The 8,880-nt window shown below is 40.5% G+C and overlaps 1 non-coding gene across 1 annotated transcript; it reads right to left on the bottom strand.

Annotated features, from left to right (window-relative positions):
- Positions 1-2,761: 2,761 nt before the first annotated feature.
- Positions 2,762-2,834, bottom strand: TRNAA-AGC (transfer RNA alanine (anticodon AGC)). Its single transcript has one exon. It is a non-coding gene; the product is annotated as a tRNA-Ala (tRNA).
- Between the last annotated feature and the right edge of the window lie 6,046 nt (positions 2,835-8,880).

The following is an 8,880-nucleotide window of genomic DNA, read 5'->3' on the forward strand; positions in this document are numbered from 1 at the left end:
GTCCAGCTCCAAGGCCAGAAAGGAGGACTACAGCCACCCAATGCCTGTGCACTTTTTTTTTTTCAGAAGGGTTCATCCTTCTTTTTTAAGTGATCCTACACTGAGTAGTGCACCAGTGTGTCTTCTGAGACACAATACAAATACAGGTGTAGGCTTGCCAAACCAAAGCCAATTTGTATTCCATGAGTATGAAAGCACACAGCAGACTCCACAGTCCGTCTAGGTCTACACCCACTCACTAAATGTAAGACCCATCTTACGGTTAGCAGCAACAAATTATTTCAATACCAATTGCAACCATGGGAAATAAAACAGGCCAAAAGGGGAAAAAAAAAAAGCTTAAGGTTGCTGACCTAGGTGAAGAACCCTGCTGGGTTTCCTACTGGGAAAAAAAATGTGGGGTTTTGCAACATTGAACTCAAGAGGAAAAATACCCAATAACTAGAAGCTGAACAAATTTAAAGATGTAAGTTCATTTTCTTCCAAACAAGTGCTTACACGTGGTCATGAAGTCACCTCTCTCTTCAAAAAGAAAAGAGTTCTTTAAAATACAACTTCTGCTTACAACTTGGTCAAAATAGGGTAATGGTAATAATTACAGCAAAAACCTTTTATAAACTTTATTACCAAATATCAGATGGTATCCCTTATAAGAGAACTTAGAACTGCAGTGTGCTCAGCTCAGAAAATCAATGTACTACAATCATGTTGTAGAATAAATCTGTTTAAAAGAAGTATTTCACAGAGTTTAGATTTTTGAGAGCAGATTCTACAGACAGCCCTCTTGCTGTAAAACACTGTCTCCAGAGTTGCCGGATGATGGTCCCCAAGATTCATCCCATCCCTGGAAAAATTTTGTAAGGAGTATTTGGAACAGAGTATTGATAAAAGACAAGTAAGGAATACTTATTCCTCTTTCTGAGACTACAACAAACACAAACATAGGGTATCTTCTAGCAAATTTAGTACCAACAAACTTTTTCATAGAATGAATAACTAACTTGTGTAACTCATTTAAACACAATATTACAGAGGTCATAAGTCTGTGTGAATGGCGGTAACAGTAAAAATCAAACAAAGCTGAATTCCCTCAAGGTTCTTTACACAGAATGTCTCTATGCAACTTCTGTCTCCTAAAGCACAGACAGACCCAGAGTAGTTAGTCCTCTGACACACACGGGTCTGGGAACTACTCACCCATCATCAGATCCTTTCCTCACACAGGTAGTGCTTTTGAGGGGTAGGACCCTTACTTCTCTCCATCGAGTAAATTCTTCACATGACAGTTTACCTAAAAAGTAAGGACATGAAGCACTGCATGGGATTAAGAAAAAGGGTCTTACTTCTACTCATATCATGATGCATTTACAAGCCCTAACAGACAGAAGAGCCCCGTTACAGGAAGCTGGGCATAAATGTAATAAACAGTCATTAGTCTGGAGAGCTTACAGTCGGAAGGCATAGTTCTGCGAGTGATTGCAGACTGCACCTGTACACAGCCCCACTGATTCCTCTCATTTCATCGGTGCACAACTTGCATCTGATTAACTGAGAAGAGCAACATTACTCATCCTCTTTAAAAGCACAGAAACTATCAGGTATTAAGTAACAGAAACATAGAAAACACAAGAAGCAATAATAGTCACACAGAAAACTACCGAAGTCTCATTCCAAGCAGAGAGGCATTTAGATCATTAGTTGAGCCTAGAGATCGCTCCTGAAGACCCTGACACTTTTCTCTCCAAAGCTTTGTTGTAACAAGCATCTGACAGTCTTAAAGTCACAATACCTCTTATCTTTCCACTTCATGGAGAATACAATAGGAATAAGCAAATTCAATTTGTATCCCATCCACCCAGAGGTTAACTACTTTCTTGTCATATAATGGATCGCCTATCTCCCTTACTTTCTCCACAGGTGCTCCTTGCACATCCATATGCAGCACAGTATCTCCTCCTTCCTTAACTTGAAACCCAATTCATAATTTTTGTTTCCTGATTTCTATTTGTGTTAATATGTGTACTCCCGAGATCCCAACTGCACAAATTCATTGTATTTATAGGAAGTACATTTTGCTCATTTCCTCATGCTGCCTCAACCTGGAAGTGCAAGCAGTTAAATACCTGAATGTGCAAGTAAGAAAATAAAACCAGAATTTTTAAAATAAATAAATGAAAGCTTAAAATATGCAAACATGTGTTTACAGAGAAAATTTCCATGATATTTCACAGATGTGAAAATTCACGGGCAAAGGACACAATCTTGCTACCAGGAGTAACAGAGTTATAGAATATGCTAGCCTGCTGTTTCTAATAAACAGCCTACATAATCAAAATAGAACAAAAATAATGAGTATTTCTCAGAGTAGAAATGCAAAATTTTGTTCGTTACACACTAAACTGTAATATCAGATATGAATTTAACTAATGAATGAAATCACACACCAAAGATTTAAGGGCACATTAAAAAAAAAAATCTTCATTTCTTTTTCTCTGTAATTTGTTCATGTCATTTTTCATTGTATTAAAATGTCGGTAAGTTTTGTTATTTCATGCAAAGGTTATATTTTTTCTCCCTGTATGCAAAAGAACAAACATATGATCATGAAAATAAGAAATGAAATATTTAAAATGTATTAACTTTTTTTAGACTACTATTCTTTCAGGTTTCTTTACACCATGATACAAGAAAAATTAAGTGTGAACAGGAAAAATTTTTTAACTCCGGTGTTTCTACTGAAGTGAAAGTTTAAAAGGGCAACTGGAGAATGCGGGCATCGATCCCGCTACCTCTCGCATGCTAAGCGAGCGCTCTACCATTTGAGCTAATTCCCCATCTGACAAAAGAAGACCCTTTTGAAGCTTTTACTTAGAGACTCTAGACTTACTGAGAATTATAACGCGACTACGTCTGATTAGAAATGCCTTGGGTTCTTGCTGAGTCATTCTTTCACTCAGCAACAACCGACTGCAACCCACAGCTGGAATCATGTGATACATCTTTCAGCACGTACGCTGCTAGAATCATCTTATTCATCTCTTTTATAACACAAGTCTCTGTTATTTAGCTGTTTTCATACAAGAAGCTCTCCAAAAGACTATTTACAAGAAACCAAATGTCTCATTGAGGAAACCCCCTGACTTCTATTGAATAACCATTCCAAATTCAATAAGGAAACACATGTTCTTTCCAATTTTTAAGGCATACACATGAAAAATGTGGTTCAGGAAATGTTTAATGAGTGAAAAATATTATATGCTTGATTGAAACAGTTTTATGGTCAAAGCTTATACCTCTGTACGTTATAAATGCAGAGGCAGAACCAGAAAATAACTTTTATGAATTTATTGAAATGAGAACAAGCAAAACAAAAAAAGTTTTGGTACACCAGGGAGCGGGGGGGTTTCCGCTCCACACCGACATAGTGAGGACGCCGCATGGATGGATGCGCGACGACAAAGCGTAAACAAACCCACCACTCTTTATAGTCTTTCTAATACATATTCATAAGATGAGTGTGTTTTAGTTCGCACAAGCGCAGTGGAGTTTCTCGAATCTTAGCTTTTCTGGCGTTGTTGGGGTTTTTTTGTTGTTGTTTTTCCACTCCTTCTCTCGCTAAAATGAGAGTCCTTCTGACCGGGGTTTTTCCAGTACTTTTCCACATTTGCAATAACTGTCCATGTGAGTCTCTATTTAGTTGATAAAAAACCTCCAAGCCATTTTAAAAATTAAACTACAATAAATCTCTTTCAACTTATGTACATCAGCAGCACCCATGCTCCTCATATTAAAGTCATTATATTTTTAACATGAATCACCACCATATTCTTCACATGTGTGTGTATGTATACATACACATCCATTTGGAAGGTGGTGTGGCTTCTCTGGGGTGACACAGTCAACTGAAATTAAATCTGTATTTTTCTTATTACCTGACCAAATACACTTTCCTATAGTACCTTAATTTAATAGCCTTATAACACTGTCTTCTGAAAAATGAACACACCCAAGCACGACAAATGCATGCGTGACAGGACTCAGCACATAAAGCACACACCGTAGACAGGGACCATGACGATGTACGGTAACAGGCCATCTTTCACATTTTAATTTTCACCTTTACTTGCCTATACCAAGTATCTATCTCAAAATGCAGAACTAGAGAGTTACCTATTACTACTACTAGCTCCATTGGTCTGCTTGGACAAAGCTTGTGATTGCACGAGTCATCCTTCCGATATCTGCCAGAAAGTCGGAAAAATCACACCAACTTGGTGAACGGTCGGCGCGGCCCGGCCCGGCCCTGCGCACCCGCCGCCCCGCGGGGGCGCAGTCGGCCGCTGCCGCCCGCGCACAGCAAGGCCTCGGCCGTCCCGCCTGCTGCCGGCCTCCCCGCTCCCCCGGGCCTCGGCCGTCCCTCCGGAGCGGCGCTCCCTCACGGACCTCTCCGAGGGCCTCGCCTTACGCCGCATTTGCTTCCCCGGACCCTGGGATCAGCCCTCTCCTCGTCCACACACACACACCCCCCTCGGTACTCCCGAATGCCCCCGGCCCTTGCCCCACACTCTTCCATCCCCTTTTCACCAGGCTCCTTGCTGCTGCTTCCTTCCCTGTGCCCAGCACACAACCCGAGGCGCAGCTGAAGGGAGGGCTGTGATCAAGGGGTCAGCCTCAACCTTGAGCTCCACCATGATGTGAAGGAGTTTGTAACAACTCACAAACGCAAGTTGATCAGGCAAGGTTTCTTGAGCTCAAACAAACACAGGCCGAGTTCCCCTTATTACTTTAACAACAGAAGTCTCTCAGGTATCTCTTTGAAACATAAGCTTGCTACTCTGTATAAAATAATGTAGTTCCCAGCAGGGGAATTGGGACTCTGGTTCTCTGTAGGGTGAGAAGAGTTTACTCACTCTGCCTGATTTGACATGGCAGCGTGCGCTTGTGCTGTTCTCCATAAACTCTAGGTGCTCTTGCACATACAGCTAAATTATACAGTTCATAATCTGCCACATGGTGACATTTTGACAGTTGCTTAAACATTTTAATTTACAGAGTAGATGGTTCTTGTGGTGTGACAGCACTACACCAGGCAATGACTCTGCTAAGCGCCACAGAGAAATGGAAGGCATTACTCATCCATCCATCAAGTCTAAGTCGGGCTAAATGGAAACCAAACCAGAGTGTGAGCAGAGGTAAGATTGCCACCTGACTGGTTTCTAACTGGCCTGGCCTGTTTTAACATCATCTTACTGGTGAAGCTGCATCTGCTGGTTTATGTGCATTAGCCCTGACATATGACAGACAGCTCGCAGCTGCTGTACATACCCATTTAGTTGCTCCTGGAACTGGATTCTTTGGCAGGTGGCAACACAAAGTAGGAAATAAAGTAACCCACTGTCTTTATTCTGTGTGGCTGTATTCACTCAGTGCTTCACAAGCTCTGTGTTGATTTGCTACTGATTTCCTGACAGTCTCAGCCACAAGAAAATAGGAAGGGGAAGAAAGAATAATGGTATGCAGGAAAAACCCCGTAATTGTCAACTCTAAGAGCATGAATGGTACAAGTGAGAGTAATAATCAAAAATAAAGCTGCTGTGGATTTATGGCCATCTGTAAATTTAAGCTCTGTTAGATGCTTTTTAAAAAATACTAAAGCTAGTCCTGCCAGAGTTAAAAACAAGATTGGGGGGGGGGGGGGGGAGGGGGCGTGAATGATTGTGCATATTTTTTTAAATGTTTGTAGAATGTTTTAGAAATTAAAACCAGTATGAAACTGATGTATTTGTAACATTGTGAAGTAAGGAGATATCTTTTCCATATAAATGATTGATTTTTCTATGGCAGTTGCTAAACATGCATAGACATTTCAGCATGTTTTCTGTGCTGAAAGCACTAGGTGGAAAACATTATAGCTTTCTGTGTCTCAAAAACTCCTTGTTCTTTCTGAAAGTTAATTAAAACAATTGATCAACTGTTGGTAACAAAGCTTAAGAAGACCCTTGGAAGGCACCGTCAGCTGAACATAACTGTCACATCAGACTTAAATTAAAAAATTCAACCTGGAAGTGAAGTCCTTGGATAGTTACAAGGAAAACTACAAAAGCTACAACCATATTTCTCACTTGGGGAAGCTTTCTTATTACAATAATTTCATTTGTAGTAGAAACTGTGACACAAAATCCAACTGAAGTCAGGCACTTTTTCAAATGCAGAATCAAACACCTTTAGACTCTCATCTGGGCCTAAAAGCACCTCCTTACTTGATTATCCATAGGAATTTAGAGTAAGGTACCTGACCACTACTAATTATTCCATAGTAAAGGTCAGTCATTTTTAGCAGTGATGACAAAGAGCATATTTAGACCAGGCATTCCTGAGTAACTTCCTGGTTGGGTATTTTCACACTAAAATAAAGGGATTTTTTTTAAAAAAAAAAACACCTTATTTTTGTCTATCTTCAGAAGAGATAAAGTTTTCCACTATCTATTCAAATACTTCTATAATCTTAAATAACTGGGAAACAATTCAAAGTCTGCATTGATCTTGTTTCAGGTTGTTTAATACCATTAACATTTTTTCATAACCTTTTATTAATTTGTAAAGTGTTGAAGTAGCTGTAATTTTACTAACAACATTTAGGAAAAGGAGCACTCATGAGCTACAGAAAGGCTTTTGCCATCAGAAAAGTAGCTCAGCTCTTGCTGAAAGAAATTTTTGAATCCTGTTGTTCCTTCTTTTGGTTTTTTTTTAGGAAATAGCAATATGCAAAGATAACAAGGTTACAAATGTATAGGAGGTGGGTTATTGCCAAAACTTCAGAGACTCCAAGGAACTGAGGAAGAGAGGTGCAAGCTGGAGCAGCTTACCCTACAGAGTTTCACCAAGCCTGCTAGCAAGATAAATCAAAGGTGGGTTTTCCCATCTTCTAGTAAAACTGCCTTTTCTTGCTAGCAGTTAACCTGATGGTTAGAGTCAAAGGTTCAGAGGCCAAGATTTTTTGTAAGACAGGAGAAGTTTTTACAGCTGCAAATGAGCCTTAAGTTTTATAATCTCTTTAAGAAAAAAAGGAAGGTGACAGAGAAAGATGTTTATATATCCAAGTTATTTAAAAGTCATACTCTCAAATTCTAGAAACTACCAGGAACATGGTGGTAAGAATTTTGCCTTTCTTAAACACAGACCAATATGCATATTTTTAATTACTTTTTCCAACCTCCACCCTCAAAGCCATGCCTAGGATAATGCATGAGCATAAGCCTAATTATGAATTTACAGTCTGAAAAAAAAAAATTAGCTTTATTTAAAGGCATACACACTCAGATATTTTTCCTGTTCCATAAGGCCATTGCATTTGGGAAATGTAGTACAAAATCCACTCTTACCATCATTGCCTTCTCCCCTCGATGATACAGAAGGTAACTTTAGCACCAGGTGGCTCAGGAGGGAACATCCGAGCTGGTCACCAGGCAGGCTTACCACATGGGTGAGACTTTTCTTCTGAAGACTTACCCACTGTCGAAACGACAGCCTCAGGGACTAGGAGGGGACCGAGCTACAGCATCTCCCTGTTGGTACGAGGACGACAAACCCCACCAGCACAGCCTCTTCACCGTGCCATCGCTAGTTAAAGAAAACAAGAGCGGCAGAAGTGGGCAGTTGCTCAGGAGGAGAGCATGGCTGGTGAGGGGGGTGGCGGATGCACACGCCACCTCAGAAGGTTCTAGCATGGGGCAGGGCAGGGCAGGGCAGAGGGAGGCCAGGCCAGGCCAGGCCCTGAGGGGGCAGGAAGGCTGGAGCTGTGTGGGAGGTTGTTGTCAACCTGAGCGAGTCAGGGCTGAGACCATCGAAACACAAAAACTGGCGGAGGAGGTTTGTTGGCAGCCTTCTACTCAGGGGTTTTCTGGTCATGATGGTTGTCTTGGTGGGTCTCATGAAACTGAATTTTGCGGTCATGGTCGTGCTTGAAGGAGGAGGTGTAGTGGGTGGTGCTGCTCCTCAGGAGAGGGGGTGGTTTTGTGGCTTCTTGTGGGGCACTTCAAACTACTGTACTGTACTACCAAGACTCAGGCTTCAGCAGTCCTTTGATCTGTTTTAACACCTGCTACACCACCAGTCTTACACTGTGTTAGTAAAAATTTAATAGCTGTTGTTTTTCTGTTCAGCCAGCATTCACTCAGAGTGCATCACTGAGGCCAAGAAAGAATTGGGAAAGTCGAATCAGAGGATAAGATGGCTTGGAGAACTTATTGAAGTGGGTGCTAACTTAAACTTCGTGTGTTGTTAATTCAGCTTGGTTGTGGTGTTTTTCTGCTGTACCTGTGTTTTGAGTACACTGTAAGCATGTAGCTTCCTCAGTGAATGCAGCTCTCCTACTGATAGGTCTGGTTTCCCTGTTCTAATTCTAAATTGACTGTATAATATGGTGGTGTATAAATTTAAAAAAGACAAGGTCTCAGATTTTCATATGGATTTAAGTAATCAGGTGCTAAACATACACTGAATTTCTGTGTATCTTAAACCTGTAATCTTTGAACATTGCAGCACTCTGAATCAGAAGCTATTTGTGCAAATCCAAATATGGTTGGTATGGCTTTGATCCTCCAAATTAAATGAAAATATATAAAGACTGAGGAAGTAAGAAGCTGAAATGAAGTGCATTGGTCTGTGATTGTTGGGATATGTCAGTCACATTAGGTCAACAAATCTGCATGCTCCAGTTCTAGCAAAGTAGATCTCTTTTGCTTGCTTTATTTCTAGTTTATGTTAGTGTGAAATCATAAAGTTACTTTTTTTTTTTTTTTCCTTCCTCTAAATGACACTTTCAAAGGGAGAAGACTCTAATACATAACTTAAAATAACAGGAAACAGTGAAGACTCTAC

The sequence above is a fragment of the Athene noctua genome, chromosome 2 (assembly GCF_965140245.1).
Source record: "Athene noctua chromosome 2, bAthNoc1.hap1.1, whole genome shotgun sequence".
Taxonomy (NCBI): Eukaryota; Metazoa; Chordata; class Aves; order Strigiformes; family Strigidae; genus Athene; species Athene noctua.